Here is an 18703-nt window from a genome sequence, read left to right on the forward strand (position 1 = left end):
AAAAACCATTTTCAAAATTGTCCAAATCTCATCCTAATGGTCACAAACCTGTGGGAACACTTTGGACACGTCAAATAAGACTAAAAACACCTAATAGAACATTCAAATGATGGAAAACCCCCATACATTAAAATTTAACCACTTGGGTGCCATTTCTCAAAATGGACCTTAAACCCCCAAAATGCACAAATAATACAAGAGTGGTCACAAATCAATCCAAATACCATGTATTTATATAAATACATATGCTAAACATTTTTATTTGACTCAGAGCTCCTTGTGGGGCCCACGCACCCACTCTCTCTATCCAAGGTGTATGCTTGCCCATAGTACACCATTTGCAATGCAACCACTTTGCATTTACTTATAGAATCACACACACACACACACACACACACATATATATCAAAATAAATATCTGCTTGTAATAGAAACTTGGCCTACTAAGTAAATCCATCAAAACCACACATCATAACCAAGTTTCCTAGCCACAAGTCTACAAACAAACAAAAATTCATACACAAGCACACAATCCACACATATTCACACACACATATATAATCATATCATACTGGCACCCTAATCCTAAATACATTACAATATATTTGATCAAAAGAAAGGGGTTGCAGTTCTTTATAAATCACAAGCAAACCCCTAGCTTTGCTCCTTTCCCGTCCACCACTGGATCCTTCGCCTGGACCTAGAATATTGAAAAGAAAGAGGTGAGACAACCACAGTCTCAATAACAGAGAAATCTACATTGATTATTACAAAGCAAGCCATAATCAAATAAGCGAATAATAAATTCAACATAGTATATAATTTAGCCATTTAAAATGCATGAATGCATGACCTAGGCCGGTATGGCCTCTCATGACCAACAGAATGCCCCCTGACACTCTTTAACTCGCAGGTAAATCTTATATCTACTTGTACCTCCACATGCACAAAACATAATCTAAGGCATGATCTAATCCACCGAACTGCCTATGACCCTTCGACGTGAATCCTGAGCAGTCAAAGCTAACTCCCTCCCAGAGCTAGCTCAACTTACTCTCCATGTGAGGGCTACCTTGGCCTAGGCACTCAACCTCACACTTCATATGTCAGATTCCCTCCCCCACTGAGAGGTGTCGAACACTCAATACACTAACCACTTTAGTACACTGAGCCCATAATACGTAAGGCAATACTGAGTACTGGCAGTGTGCCATAGAATATCAAAAGTACACACCTTCTCATTGGTGAACTCCCACCGAGATCATGCCTTTTATTCGTGTCTACCTTTCCCGAGTATTGACCATTTCAACACTCTAAGGTAGTATAACATTTATAAATCTCCCTTAAACGGTTCCTTAGCCTATTTAAGATATCTTACTTAGTTACACTTCCTTAAGTACAACTTCTATTCCTTATGATTAAAATACATGTAAACAAATCTTGTTTCCATAAAAACATTGTTGTTAAACAATTAGAAAACATATTTGTACTATAATTAAATTAGTACCCTATAACCCCTTATAAAGCACATTTAATCTTTTAAAATATGTAATGCATGATAGCTAGTAATATTTATTCAAAAATAGCTAAAATAGAGTAATAAGAAATATAAATTTTCCCTGTTACCTCAACCCTTTGGTACCAAAAGGGTTCCCCTTGTACAAAATAGGGCTCCGCTTGTTCCTTAACTTCTGAACAAATTCCACCAACAATTCCTACAACATAGAAGTGATCCACATCACTTATTATGTCAAATAACATTAATGAAGACTTTAATTCATACCACATAACTTGGGTCTATGAGCCATAGTCCATCCCAATGGTCCATATATTAAACCAACCATTCACATAGTATTGCTTAACCACCAAAACCATTTATTAGCCATCACTAGGCTAATTTCCAATTTATATAATTTTTAATTAATTAAAAACCTTCACTTAGTGTCAACAACTTTCACCATTAGCCCTTATAATGAAAACCAAACCTTAATTTAAATCTTATTGGGCTCAAATAGCAAAATTATAACTAAATCAATAGGCTTAAACCATTGAAGAGCAAAACCCAATTTCTCAGGGTTTAATTTGTGCCCAAAACACCTTTTTTCATCCAATTATCCACTCAAAATATTAAATCACTATATAGAAATTCAAAATATCCTCCCTAGGATCTAAAGAAACAAAAGCTTACAAGAATAAAGCCTTTGGGATCAAAATTCAAAAATTTTCTCTTCCATAAATTGAAGAAAATCAAGAGAAAGAGAAGAGGATTGAAGTAGAGAGTTTACCTATCGTGTAACTGAACTTGCAACGATCGCAAAGACTCTTGGATCCAAGTCTAACTCCCTCTCTTTCTCTTCTCTTCTTCCTCTCTCCCTCTCTTGCGTTTTCTTTCTTTTCCTTTCCAATTCAGTTTCTGCGTTTTCTGTGTCAATTTTGGTCTTTAAATTGCTGATCTAAAAGTTTTGGGAAAAATTACAAGAAATGGCCCAACATTTTTTTTATTATTACACAAAAGCCCGGGTCAACTTTGGTAATTTTTTCCATAGTTAAAAATCAAATAAAATCAAACTTTTGCTTAGTAAAATTCAAACTCTGGACCTCTATCAAATTATTCTAAATTTTAATTTAATTATAGATATTTTATTTTATTTTATTTTTTTTAAAATAAATTCGATTCTTAAAATTTTTTGAGATGTTACACATACTCTCTGTTAATACTTTAGTAATTGCATTCTCTCAATCATATTTGACATTACCTTCATTTGTCCTCCTATAAATTCTCCCATAATGAAAGAAACAAAATAATTTATTTCTATTATTTCTTGCCATCTATCATGTCACCCTGTAACCATTTCAAATAAATTTTACTCTATTTTTGAGTTCACAATTGTAATTGCAATATCAATAATATATCATTACTATTTTAACAACACAAAGTTCAATAGTTCCATATTTCAACTAAATTATACTCTATTTTTGAATTTGCAACTAGAATTATAATGTCAATAATATATCATTACTATTTTACCAACAAATAATTCAATAATTCTAGATTTTCCTTCCCCAGCTATTATAACATATTGCATAGAAAAATTTAAGCAAATAAACAAAAATAACAACTACACTTCCCATTTTAACAACAATACATTACTATATTTATAACATAACATTTCACATTACACATTAAATGAGACTCATCAATTGTTACTGAATGCCATTAATATGCACATACTACTTTGAGTATATATGCTAAACCCCTAACTACTTTGTTCGGACATTAATAGCATTTCTTTAGGTGCAAAAAATTACATATTGGCAATCAAGAATTTAAGAGCTAATATCGCTTAGAACTAGATCATTTACCTCAATGACACCACAGATTTTGGATTCAAACACCTATCTCTCGAAGTATCCTTGATGACAAACCTATGATAGCCACATCACAGAATCAAAACCAACTTAGATGAAAGAAACAATGTTAAACTAGTTCACTTAGGACAATAAAGATGAAGGAAGGATGTTGGATAAAGCTAGTGTAACATCCACCTTGACATTACCAAACACAGAACAACATTATGATAATCGAGATTTCATTAATCCCATAATTAGTTATCATAACTTAAGGGTTAAAAACATTTAAGCAAAATATGATCCTAAAAAAACCCTTTTTAAAAGATCATTTGAGCTCAAACTATAGTTTAAAACCAATTAAATAAGCCAACGGAAGCAACAAAATACTTAGCCATATAGGCACAACACACCACAGTGCAATGCATCATCCATTATAGTGGATTTCATAGAGGGAAACCCCCCTCTCTATGCCTCATGCTGCAACGCAATAAACAGTGCACTATGGCGCCCAACCACTATCATGACAACAAATTACTATCATGATAGTTTTTCAGACCAAATTCTAGAGTGTGCCATTTTGTCGTCCAACATCTAATTCGAGCGATTTAAGTATTCACACGTAGCTCTTAGAGCTACCTAGCTATTAGCATTGGTCCTATATCCAAACACTAAGTCAAATGAGATTTGGAAACCTGAACCCAAAATGGCTCATTTTCTTTCAAAATCACTACCAAGGTGCCCAAACCCCCAAACCAAATGTCAATAACCACAGAACCACTCGAACCAACTCAAATAGACCACAAACAACCTGTTCAAACATTCAAATCACAACCACAACAATCCAAACAAGATTTAGCCACCAAAACCCCATTTTCAACATACTAGGAATAACAATATCTCATAAACAATCCACTGGCCAATCTAACATATAAATTAATATAAAACTAATACTTGCACTAGTATCTCAACCTCTCACAACCATTACAATATAGATATAACAAATCTAGATCGAGATACCCACTGTTCACAACAGAATTCATGCAAGTACGTCACAAAATTATATATATATATATATATATATGTGTGTGTGTGTCATGAGTTGGCATGTGCATTCAATATTCGTTACACACCAAAAATAAATGAAAGGACTATACAACTGAGAGCTAGTCTCCTCAATGCTTGGTTGCACCTTTCTTTTCCTTACTCCTATCAGAGCTTTCATCTATAAAATGTAACCACAGGGTGAGTCAATAACTCAATAACCAAATAGTCTAATTAACTACTTGTGTGTGAGAACAATTTGTGTGTATATGAAGTGGCATGGTAAATTATATAACATGTCTCATAAATCTACACATATGGTTATAGAATGATATGCATAATCAACATACCATCATATACCCTCTTTATGTCTTCTGACTAAATCTGTGGGCTGACAATTCGATAGGACCAAGTCTATACGACTGGATTAGTCCAAGCTCACCATTAGTAGGAGGCAGCTCGACAAAGAGCACCTTCACCTATTATGTACCACACATGTTCCTCTTGTCTATAATTACTACTGGTGTCGATGCCTAAGCTACTACTTGTAGTACTAAAACTTCTAAACAATATAATATTAAGTACCGGGCCTCCACGATGCCAGTGTATCATATGAATTTCCAAACAATGTCTTAATAACACGCTAAGGTGAACTCCTACCCTTTCACAATGATTATGCCAAACATGCTTAATACATCCAACACACATTCATAACATATCATTTATCAAAATTTCTCATTTCTACTTAAACCATAGAATTTGACAAGTAATCATACATAAAATAGCATTTAGCTTTCCAAATATTAAAACTTTAAAACAACTTTTTAAACCAAATTATGCTTGCAGATGTAACTTCTTGTGCTTCCATTGTCATTGACCAAAAGAAGTTGAAGTATCTAAAAAAACAAGTTAAGCAGCAGCAGTATGAATACTCAAAATCAGATATAAAATTCTAACTCAAACAACTTGTTATAAGATAGCATATATATGTGATGTTTTCACTGCACATATATGTACCACACTTAACCTGCACAGCATGTCTGTGAAGTTGTATGCTGTGCAATGGAATAAATCCTTCCTTGTTTCAAGAGAAAGCCATCAAAGATCCCTTTGAACCATTCCAAGGAGCAATTGAAGTGATTTATCCTCCATCGAAACTCTGTTGCTGATGGATGGCTTGCAAGTGCTTTCTTGATATGCATAATATTTCCTTCTACCTACATACAAATAATTTGACTGCAAATAAACAAAGTGTACAAATAGGGTCTTATAAAGGAAAGCGTGAATCTCAAGGTTGAAAGCTTTATGGAAGAGTTTTCATTACGGCTGTATAAAGAATATAAGGTGATAACAATCTCAAAATAAAGATTGCTCTTCAATCCTTGACCGAGCAACTCTTTGTAAAGTAATCCAAACAGAAAATTTATCATGAAATTGTAGAACTTCCTTGTCAAGCTCGTTCAAGAACTCAAAATTGTAGGTTTTGTATTGAAAAATTCCCTTGTGCGTTGTCAAAATTTTTTGGTTATTCATGTTGTAGATATGCCTACAATACTAATGAACATGGTTGCAATTTTTAGTCTATTCTTTTCTATTTGGTTAAGTCCCCCATAATTACTCTCATACACATGACTACACCGACCTTTCAACAAATCACAAGTCCAGCTGAACTCATTTCGAGCTAAGATTGGAATACAAATTGGATCGCCTCTTAAAGGGAACCTCTGCTCTGATGATGCCAGGAGGGGTGAACTGCGAGCCCCACCATGAACAGGGCAAACACGACCTCCATTCACGCCTGCAACAAACTAAGCAGTCGAAAGAGGAAAAAACATGACCAAACAATGTAATAGCGACAAATGTAAATGAAAGACAATGAAACAATACCTTCTCGTGAAGTCGGGAGATGCCTCGTGAAGAAGAGCTGTAGGAAGAGAAGAAACGAAAAAGGAGGTCTAGTAAGCATAATCAACACACTAATCACAAGACAAAAGAAAGAGTCGAAGGCAATAAGGGGAAGTAGAAGCTCACCCCAGGGGAGAACAACCATATAGCTTGAGTTGCAGAGCGACGACTGTTGAGGCTTCGCCTTTTAGTTTCTTAGAGAATTCATTGAAATATGCAAAGAAACAGAATAGCTTCAATTACATCATGCATATTCATAATTTAAATAATGCCAATGATTATGTTGATTTTAATTTTGATTATTTAAATTTGTTGATTGTAAATGTCAAATTTTTCATAAAAAATGATTTGATACATAATTTGATTTGCTAGAGTTAATCCCTATTCGTTGCACGGACGAGAAGTTTGTCAATTGAAATCAACCAACATGAATATTTCAATTCTACAAGACAGGGAGAACAACATGAAATATATAGTAAATTGTACAAACAGGATTGAGAACATATACAGAACTATTTTGAGACAGGACGGATCTCGAAGCTAATGGATGGAAGGGACAAAATGAAAATAAAACATTAAGTGGTGGGGCCAAAATCTACTTTAAAATTTTTTACAACCAATACTTATAAATTTTACTAAAGGAGAGTATAATTGTGGGGGAAAAGCACCCCACCCCTCCTACTCACCGAATTTGATTTGGGTGCTCATTAAAGGGATTAGCATCACGATGATTTAGATTTAATCCATTAATATATATTATATTTTTTAAATAAAAAATTATAAAATAATTTTAATAAATTTTTAATTTTTAATATGATTTAGATTTAATTTAGAGGATCCAATTTAATATTAAAATTTATATAATTATTATATATCGACTATTTAGATGTACTCTGCACAATCAATATATGATAATTATACAAATTTTAATATTAAATTGGATCTTTCAAATTAAATCTAAATCATATTAAAAATTAAAAATTTATTAAAATTATTTTATAATTTTTATTTTAAAAAATATGATATAGAATAATGGGTTAAATCTAAATTATTCAAATTAAAATTTAGATGATTCGAATCTCATCATAATAATAAGTACCCAAACATGGTCCCTCCTCAGTCCCTTGAATCCATCTCTGTTTAGAGAACAATCTTCTGCGTTCAAGTCCTGTAGAGAGAGAAATGAAGTTAATCATATAGTATCATTTTACCATTCTCAAAATTTGGGCCCTAAAAAGCAAAAACAACAATAATAATGTCAATGAGATTCAAAACAAAAAAGAAAGATAGTCAGGGATTTGAATTCATTATGATAAAAGCGATGGGAGTAAGTTTCTTGAGAGAGAAAATTACCTAGTGCTCACAATTAATGACCCAGAAGCTCAATCATAAAATTGAACTTATAAAATTTCTCTGGTCTTTTAAAAAATATTTCAATTTGCTTTCTTTATTTGTTTCCTCATAAAATTTCCTTCTTAATTTGGAACCTCAGAAATGGGTAGTTTTTCTATTTAATTCTCATCCATAATCCCCCCCCCAAATATATATAATCTCACAAATAAATTATTATTAATGATGTCCTTTTCAACAGTATTATGTGGGATGAAATGCCCATATGCAATGATGAGTAACAATTACTTAGTCACCAAATATATAGATTATTAGATGACAGAAGATTGAGAATTAATTTCATTATTGATAATTATTTAAAAGAGGTAAAATTAAAAATTGGAGAATACCTATATTTGAGAAATCAGATTGAAAAAGGAATTACAAGGAAAATGGGGTTTAAAAAAATAGAACTCATCGATCACCCAATCTGTCTTTATTTAACATAAAGGCAAGACTTATGAGTCATTCGTGAGATAAAATCTTTTGAAATACGGGACGATGCATTTCAATAAGGTACAAAAGACAAAATGAGAGTTAAAATAAGTTTGTTTGTTTTTTTTTTTTTTGGCCTTCCTCAAAAACATTTACGTGAAAGATTGAACAAAATTTATACATATTAGGTACGATCTGTCTTTGTAATGGCAGATTTCATAAGGACCTAGGATTTCTTGCTTGGATTAGCTAGTAACATGAAAGAAACCTCATACCAACATTCATTGAGCTCTTTGCAAAACGACTTACCGAATTGAGTTCAAAGAGGCAATCAATAATATACAACACCTTAGTGCCTATTGGACTAAGATTCTAATCTCTTGTAATTTTCAAAAGTTCATATCAAGTTAATTACTAAGATTCTTTTGGTTTTTTTATTTAGATTCATTGGACTAAGAGTCATCGCCTTTGATGAGAGGTGTTAAAATCATTAGAAGGCCTTTCTTATGTCACATGAAAATAATATTCTCTGCTATAGATAACTCAACCTTCTCACATTATGAAGAGAAGAAACTTGTGGCAAGGAATAAAATCTTCGAAATTGGGAGTCAGTTAAAATAAGAACTTCATTTTCTTTCAACACAAATTACTATAATTATATGATTACATAATACATTTTATTTGGGGGCTTGGTCAATAGTCATCACTTTGCTCTTTCAAACACGAAAAAATCAATATAATTTACAACAATTTTTATTACCTATATGATATAAAATAGATTATATCAATAGTGACATGTAATCTGACAAAATATTAATCCATTTGTCAATGACATATGTTTGGATGTCAGGGATTCTAGTGTTGGTCCTTAATTATGAATAAGTTTCTCAAGGAGTCTTTAGTTGTGCTTTTCCCTATAATATAAGAAAAAATTTGTCATTTAATCCAATTCTTTTTTTTTTTTAACTTGAGCCAATTCAAATTCAAACATATTTCTACCATTCCTATATATAAGATATTTTTTAAGAGTAATGTCATAACACTTTTGAATAATTGAACAATTTTGCCCTTACCTTGGAAAGGGAAAGAGATATTAAATGATACTTTACCCACCATAATAATATTAATTTAGACATTTATTAGGGGTAAAATTGAAAAAAATATTATAATTTTATAAGTTTTCAACTAAATAATAAACTTTTATTGATATGTGTAATATAGTTAAAAACACCTTACATGTAGAGATAGAAGAAGTAATAGTTTATTAAAAAAAAAATCAAACAGAACATAAAAGTAACTAGACAATTTTCTATGTATTACATAGGTTAGATTTAAAAAATTTGAAACAAATATCATTGATTATATTGATATCGATACATCTGAGATGGTTAAATTTTTAGGATTTGTACACATTTTGTCTTTATTTCTTGAGTTTGTAGTGAACAACTTGTCTAAAAAATACCTATTCTTAGAGTGTTTAGAAAATATTGACAAAAAAAAACTTCTTTAAAATTCTCAGTAACCCATTGTTTTCAATTAGATAAAAAAAATTAAATAATAGTTTATGCATTATGACATAAATTTTATTTCCATAAATATGAACATAAGAAAGAATCCAAAAGGATCCCTCTTTTTCTTAATTGTATTTTATTCTTTTATATTTTTTTGGTTCCTATTTTTCTTTTTTTTTTATATGCAAAACAAAAGGGCTATCAAAAAGATGTCTCTATCACTCAAGTTTTACCTGTTTAGAGTACTTAAATAGTCGTCATGTTATCTGGTCAACGTATAATGTATGGTAAAATATTCATAGTTTGAAGAGTCAAGATCTCGAGATAAGGTTTGATTATCCAAATCAAACTTAAACTTCTTCTTATTTCCTTTTTTTTCTTTTTATAAATAATATTTATGGATGATAGTTAATTGATATTGAGTACAATGAATCAGGAAAATATATGAAAAATAAGAAAATAAATTAAATTTCATTTGATTAAAAAAATAAAAAAGGCATGGGAAAGTATATCGAATGTAGAAGGATAATCAAATGGGTTAATGCTAATGATCAGGAAAATTTAAAAATGAGTCTGCTCTTAAATTAATGCTCCCATAAAAGCAGACTAAAAAATATATGAAAAAAATAAATTAAATTTTATTGATCAGGAAAATTAAAAAGGCATGAAAAAGTATATCAAATGCAGAAGGACAATCAGATGAAGTTAATGCTAACGATCAAAAAAATTTAAAAATGAGACTACTTTTGAATCAATTCTCCTGTGAAAGTAGATTGAAAATTCATGAAAAATAGAAAAATAAATTAAATCTCATTAATGAATCAAGAGAACTTTTTATATCAGCATTAACCTAAAATCTATTAATCAATGAGAGTCAATTTTTTTTTTAAAAATGAGATTGATCTTGAATCAATGCTCCAATGAAAATAAACTAAAAATACATAAAAATAAGAAAATAAATTTAATTTTATTAAATGTTCACATAAAAGTAGACTAAAAATATAAAAAATAAAAAATAAATTAAGTTTAATTACTAAATTAAAAAAAATTTATATTAATATTAGTCTAAAATTTATCAACAAATGAGAGCCAACATTTTTTTTTGATCAATCAATTGAAGTTACAATATTTGTGTGTGTGCATATATATATATATATATATATATATTGGTATTGGTTGATATTGATGACACCGATTTCTGCTCCCGGGCGTGGTTTAAAAAAAAAAAAAAGGCAAAAACACTATTCTCTAGTTGTTCCTCAATTATGAGGGGGAGTGATTACAATTTTCAATATTAATTTGCGCTTGTTTGAGCCGCCGCATCGCTTTCAATGCACATGGTTTCTTTAAATTCAAAGCTATTAATTAATCTCTTCGTTGCTTAACTCAAACAAATTAATTAATCTTTTAATTAAATTTAACATGTTTAATTTTCCCCAACCACCAGGCATATGAACTAGAATCTACATTCATGCAATGAACAGGGTATTATCGTTACAAGAAAAAAATATATTTTAATTTTTCTATTGTTGATACGTTAATCTAATTATGCAGTAATCTTGAAGTATATTGTGATTAGGAAGAAAGAAAGCAGAGTAGGAAGGCTGGTGCAGAAAATACAAAAAAGAAAAAAAAAAACTTATATGAAGTCCCTAATTAAGAGGAGCGGAACCAGAGTTCAGACAATGGGGGCCAAATTTATTTTATATATATATATATATATATATACACATATATATATGTAGTTTTTATATACATATTTAAAATAAGTGATTTTTTAAGATATAGAATAATACTTATAATTCTATAATGTTTTTAAATAATAAAAAATAATTAAGGTGAAATAATTTGTTTAACATATTACTTTAAAAATAGATATGAAGAATAAATAAAAAATTATATTTTTAACATATTTTTTGTACATTTATTTGTAATATATACATATAACATATAAATTTTAAAAATAATAATTACTCCCTCAATTTAAAAATATAAAGTATTTTTTAAAGAGTTGAATGTTAAAAAATATAAAGCATTTTTAGTCTTTTAAGGTGTAATTATTTTTTTAAAAAAAGTACCCTTATTGATAAATGATTTTATATTTATTGTAATGTATTTCATAGGAGTAAATATGAAAAGATAATATTAGTTAAAAAATAAGTAACTACTTTATTGGGAGGTGAGATTTAATTAAAAATATCTTATATTTTTAAACAAAGAGGGTATGTGTGATTTTTTTGGTCAAAGATTTATGTGTGATTTTCCAATCCATAGAGTTTACTTAAAATATTATTTATACAATTTTTCCTATTTTTTAAAAAAAATCGTATAATTATGTTTCTCATGTACCACTACCACCCAAGTCACATATGGTATTCTTTCTGTAAACTCTCTCTCTCTCTCATTCTATTTATAGTATAATTTTAATTAAATTAAGTATATTAAGAAATGTGATTAAAATTAATTAAGAGTCTCGATTTTTTTCCAAAAGTTTTTTTAAAATCCCAAATTACCTTTAATTAAAGTTATTAACTTTATGTATTAAAAAATTATTAACTTTATCATTAAATCTTAAAATCAAACATACCACCCAAATAAATCAATTGGGAATGTGGGTGTTTTTGGAAATAATTCATTAATGCTTTTTTAAGTTTTATTAGATAATCAAGTAAATTTTTTAAAAGATTCCTTAATTAAAGGCCTGAGGGATTAGTTATTTTTTGATTTGGATCTTGTGAGGAGTATAAATTTTACTCACTCAATGAATTTTTTATATAACATGATAACAAATGTTTGATTTAATCAAATGGCTATTAAATATTTTAAATTATAATACTAAAAAAATTAAATTTTAAATTTTTGAAAGGGTTTTACATGCTTGAAGATGATTGCATTGAGGGTTGTTTTGAATTTTTTTAAAAAAATGTAATTTAATATATTGTTAATAATGATGAAATTTAATGATTATAATTAAGATATAACTAAGTGAATTTAGCAATCTAAATCGGTTATTTTTGAACATTATGTTATTATCGAGTAGAAACTACACGACTTGAGTTGTTGTCATTTTGTGAGTTACAACGCCAGCCGGGCAAAGAGAGAGAAACAAAAGTAGAATCACTCTTTCCCTCTCTCCCCTCCTCTTTCTTTCTGACGCCATTAAAATACTCTGAAGGAGGATTGAGACAGAGACAGACCACATGATGGAAGAGAGGCTGTTAAGATCGAACCAGAGACTGCAAAAAACAAAAAGGAATGATGAGACTGATGAAAACCATAATAATACTAATTATGAAAAAAAACGTATTCCTCCATTAAAAAATATAAAAATTTTTAATTAAATTTTACTTTTCAATAAAGTAATTATTTACTTTCAAACTAATTTTATTTTTTTATATTTATTTTTATTAAACACCTCACAATAAATATAAAATCATTTATTAATAAGGACACTTTTGAAAAAAACATAATAATTACACCTCAAAAGACTAAAAATACTTTACATTTTTTAACATCCAACTCTTCAAAAAACGCTTTACATTTTTAAATCAAAGCAGTATTAGGTATTCACAAATGCATCAGCTACTATTTTATTCCAATCAAGATTGTCAAAATGATAAGCTAGAGAGATGCGTTAATAAAAATTTAGTAGCGAATAAATAAATATATTATAAATGTTGTTACACTTGAAAATGCGATATGGATAGCGCACGAGAGTGGAGGTTCAACCTTTGAAAAGAAGACTGAAAAAATGAGAGTCGTCATCAAAATTTTGTGAGAAATCTTAATGAATCATTTAAAAGAGAATAAGAATGGTCTGCAAAATCAGAAAATAAGTTCGAGAGTTAATTGAGTATGGAGAAGGTGTTAAGCACCTCACAACACCCATTCGTGAGAACGGTTACCTAAAGTTCGTTATGCTAAATTAATATGACTTTAAAATTCTTTTAATTATCCCTTTCTCATTCACATGTTTTAAAAAAATGATAATAATTAAGTAAAAAATATTTATTTATTTACAAAGGAGGACTTGATTCAAAATCAAACTTTGAGGCTTATATACCCTGCAATAGGGATTAAAGTCCATGTAGTTCGGGATAAAGATTAGTATCAATGGTTTTCTTTATTTATAATTTTCATAAAAAGAGAAAGTTAAATGAAAATAACTTACCAATTGCAAATAAAATAATTTTCTAAGATGTGGGTTGCTACGTTTTAATTTGCAAAAATAATTTAGTTTCACTTTCTTACTCTCATTTTATATTTTAAAAATATTTTTATTGTTATATTTTCTCTTATTTTGAAGATTCACTTTGTCGATATAGAAAAGTAATTTAAAAGAGAAAGTTTCTAATATACCTATGGAGACTTATTGTCACTCGTGAACATTCAAATAACATTAATACATTTTAAAATTATATATTTTCCTTGCAATATGAAATCTTAGATTATTTACATAATATTTTATTTTAATATTTTTTATATATTGAAAATTTATTCAATGTGCTAACAAGGACTTTTATCACTCATGAAAAAAAGTATGATAAAAATTATAATCGTTATACCAATAGAGTCTTATTAACTCACATGATAAAATGATTATCCTAAATGTTTGCGGAGTTTTTCTTTAATCTCATGTGATAAGAGGATTTAACCATCTAAGTATGATTATAATTTAAATACCTTAATTTAATTAATTAATAATTAAAGAAAACAAGCAATTATTATACTATTATTTACAATATCCATTTATTTACTTATTATATAAATTAATAACCATGACATTTACGAGGACTTATTATCCTTTACGATGAGGTGATGAAACTGAATATCTACATAGATTCTTTAAATCTCTCATAATACCATTCAAATATTTTAATTAATTATATTTGGGAAATATTAAGAACAAAATTATTCATTTAACCACACATTTAAAATCTCCATATGAAAATGATGTCATTTAAAATCAAAATTATCTTCAACAATTACTCAATTAATCTCAAATGGAAATTAAATGCAAAATAGTGTATGACTTTAAAAAAACAAAGAAACATAAATCAAATTTAGGTTGATTAATACTCCTTCATGCTAAAAGACAAATTTGAATCTAACTTATCAGTTAGCTCAACAATAATTTTTCAAATGTTAGAATCGAAAACATCATGGGAAAGTATTATAACTAAATCAACCTCACTTATGAAAGCAAATAAACACATGTTAGAAAATATTTAAGATGTGCAACATAACTTAGAGGAAGAAAATACAATGATACAAAGCTACTTCCTCTTTAAATATCTTCCTAAATATTCCTTATCCATACTTAAACTTTCAAAACTTTTAAATTTCCTTATTTCAAATACAAGGAATTACCATCAAGGATCAGTTCTATAACAAAAACTTACACACATATCTATTGCAAGAATTAGAATAGGGACGAGACAAAACAAAGATGAGTACAGCGTACCAATAGCAGAGTACAGGAGGAAGAAAGAACCAACAAATCAAACCTCTTGCAGTGATGGAAACAACTCTAGCGTACCCAAAGAAGACGTGTAGAGGGAATGAAGGAGAAGGGAGAGCCAATAACGGAAAGCAGAGTTTGAATGTTCAGCTGTCACAGTTGGCGCCCAAGTCCTGCTTTTGAACTAAAGTGCGGATCTTTATACTACATGCAAGACGTAGCCTCTGTTCTTCATTTTTGCGCAGAGAAACTTCTACAGCCCCCCTCTTTTCTCTCTCATTGTCTTTCTCTTTCTCTTCGCATGAGTGCTCTGTTTTATCATTGAAACTCCCTCTTCCTCTTACCATGCAAACCTCCTTTTTCTTTTCTCTAAGTTTTCATCTGCATGTGTGTATGTGAGTCTGTTCTCTTTGTCTTTCCCTGCGTTTTTGTGTGGCTGACTCTTTTATGTATGCACCTGCTCTCTCTCTTTTTCTTCTGTGTTTTCGTGTGTGTCTTTGCTCTCTGTGTTTCTCTTCTGCTTGTGTGTCTCTGCCATAGCTCGAAAGGCTTGCTCTCTGCGTTTGCATGTGCTCTGCTCTCTATGTTTCTCTTCTTTTCTGCCTTCCTCATTTTTGGCTGAAAAGTGTGGTGCTCTTTCTCTGCATTTGTGTGAGCTCTCTCCCTCTTCTTCTTCTTGTTTTTTTTTTGCGTTTTTGATTGCTCTTTGGTCAAAAGTGTGCTGCGTCTCTATTCTGTCTCTTCTTCTCCTTTTTTTATTCGTGCGTTTGGCCGAAAGGTATGGTGCTCTATGTCTTCATCTGTTTTGTGTGTGCCTCTGCTTGCTTGCTTCATTTGACTTTTCATCCTTGGTTTCTCCTTCTACTCTTCACCCGTGGCTTGATCTACGTGATTGGCATTTTTTTCTCTGCTTTGCTACTATGTGTCTTCTAGGTTTCGTCTGCTCTCCCTCTCATATGCTCTCTTTCTATCTGTGTGTGTACTCGTACGAGGAAAAGAGACTAGGGCTGGGTAAAACGCTGTAGAGATTGATGTTTCACTCACCCTATGTATTTTATTATTAATTTTTTATCTAAAGATTTTTTTAAAAGTTAATTTTTAGAAATTAGTTAGGAAGAAAAATTTGATTTTGAATGCACTAAGAATATCCTCTCTCTCTATTTTTTTTTTAACCCTTACTAATTTGATTGCTATTTTCTCTAAATTGTTGAGATAATGAGAGAGATTTTTCAAAATTTAAGCAAGATATATTTTTTTATTTTAAAAATTGATTCAAAAGATCAATTAAATTTATTTATCTTACTTATTTATTTATTATTATTATTTTAAAATATAATCCTAAAAAGGATTAAATTTCATTTTTTTTGTATTTTTATATTTTTTTAGTTATTTTAATAAACTAAAAGAAATAAAATCTTAATCAATCAAAGATTATTTAGGTTAAAATAAAATTAAGCTCTATTAATTAAAAAATTTTTTATTTTAAAAATATAATCTTAAAAAGGATTAAATTTTATTTTTATATTTTTATATTTTTTAGTTAAATTTATTATTATTTTTATTAAATTAAAAAATACTCAGACAAAATACAGTATTCACAAATATATTATCCTAAACAAAATAGTCAATAAAAATAGTAAAATAAAGAACATAATTATAAATAAAATGTTTAAAATTAAATATCCTTAATTTAGTAAATCCAATTTCATGAGTTCCATTTTCAAAATTAAAACTAATTACACAAATTTATATTAAAATTAATAATTAAAGTATTTTTTAATAATTTTTTAATTACATACTTATATGTGTATGTAAAAGAAAATGATTTGTGACAATTTAAAGTATAAAAAGTCAAAACAAGGCCCATATGTTTAAAATTAAAAAATAAGTGATTTATAAATTAGATATTTAGAAATTTTATAAAAAGATATTTATTTTGTAGAGATTTTACAAAAAACAAACAAATATTTGGTTACAATAATAAAAAAGCTATCACTAATTAGTTATTTTTAAATTTTACGATATCTTTCTTGATTTTTATTTTATAAAAATAATTTATTATTATATTATTTTTAAATTTTATGATAAAACACACTCTTTCATCTACAGCCTTAATTTAATTTGACAAACTACTCAAAATAACTTCTAAAAATAATTAGAAATCTATATTTTTTGGATTCTGATTATTTTTAAAAATTTAAATAAACATCATACAAACTCACAAAGTAACTTTTTAAAAAATAAGTATTTTTTTATAAAATAAGCTATAACTAAATGGCAAAGCTAATTTTGGGGGTACAGTGGTTATTTTTATTATTTTTTTCATGGATGGATAATTAAGAGCCTAAAATAAAACCCATTTAGAAATTTTGATAGTGAAGGCTGAATAAGATATTATATTAAGTAGTGGCAAGAGAAGGATGGAAGAAAAAATAGGTGAAATTCACCCATCATCCTACAATAGCTAGACTACTCATGATAATACATCGAGTTTGAGATTCTACTTATACTTGTTACATTTTTTTTTATTATTTCTTAGAGTTTGTCATCAAATCAATATGGAAAGAGGAGGAGCAAGTATAATCATAAATACATATCCCCTTCATTCAAAAATATAAGACATTTTTGATAAGTTAGATGTTACAAAATGTAAAGTATTTTCAATTTTTCGAGATGTAATTATTACCTTTTTTTTTCAAAAGTGCTTATATTGATGAATGACTTTATATTTATTATAGGGTATTTAAGGGGGGTAAATATGAAAAGATAAAATTAGTTTAAAAGTAAATAACTACTTTATTAGGGTAAGATTCAATTAAAAATGCCTTACATTTTTTAACAGAGTGAGTACATTTTTATTAATCAAAACATGATTTTGACAATTATTCCAACCATATATACTATATGAATTAAATAATATTATTTACATTATATGTTTAAATAATGTTCTTTATATTAGCTAATAAGACAATATATTAATTTAGTGATATTTTTTGTTAGTTGATAATTTAATTTAATTAATAAATATTGGAATTTGAAATTCAAATGTTGAAATGAGATAAGTCATGTGTGCAGGAAAAAAAAAAGTGGTTAACGATGCAAAAAATTCTCAAAGACATGCAATCTTTGAAAAAATGATTTTTCAGAATTAATCCTACCTTTTGAAAGCGTTTGAAATTTTTAAAATACTAAAACTTCAACAGAATAAGTTAATAATATTGATCAATATATTTAGCCAATGCAAAATGTCAAAATAAGGTAATTAATAATAAAAAAGATTTAGGTTTAAATTTTGGGTTTTAAGCTTGATCAGTTAAAGTTCGAATGTAATGAGATTCATAGTATTAATTCAAATTTTCCTCATACATCGATATTATACCGATTATAAATAAATGATATTGATTACTATTTCATTCAACACTTTTAACTTTGGTTAATTCCCATAATATCCATGAGTCTATTTTATTTTGTGCTCCTTGATTAGTTCCTATACTCTTTTACTTTCATTCATCTTTCTTTTAATAAAACTTTGATTATATCAGGAATGTGATGCTTCACATGTATTGTCTGAGGTTAGCAGTACAGGTGGTGACATTCTTTTAGAGTTTAA

The 18703-nt window shown here is 28.6% G+C and overlaps 1 long non-coding RNA gene across 4 annotated transcripts; it reads right to left on the reverse strand.

Annotated features, from left to right (window-relative positions):
- Nucleotides 1-435: 435 nt before the first annotated feature.
- On the reverse strand, nt 436-6498 carry LOC129310324 (uncharacterized). 4 transcript variants are annotated; one of them, XR_008593090.1, is made up of 9 exons: nt 6424-6498; nt 6280-6316; nt 6035-6200; nt 5420-5609; nt 4506-4573; nt 3364-3426; nt 2286-2422; nt 1627-1715; nt 436-700 (listed from the first exon to the last, which is right to left on the reverse strand). It is a non-coding gene; the product is annotated as an uncharacterized LOC129310324 (long non-coding RNA). The 4 variants fall into 4 exon arrangements; XR_008593091.1 differs by having other exon boundaries at nt 4482-4573; XR_008593088.1 differs by having other exon boundaries at nt 4506-5609.
- Between the last annotated feature and the right edge of the window lie 12205 nt (nt 6499-18703).

The sequence above is a fragment of the Prosopis cineraria genome, unplaced genomic scaffold (assembly GCF_029017545.1).
Source record: "Prosopis cineraria cultivar Desert tree isolate PC_DT_omini unplaced genomic scaffold, ASM2901754v1 PC5, whole genome shotgun sequence".
Lineage (NCBI taxonomy): Eukaryota > Viridiplantae > Streptophyta > Magnoliopsida > Fabales > Fabaceae > Prosopis > Prosopis cineraria.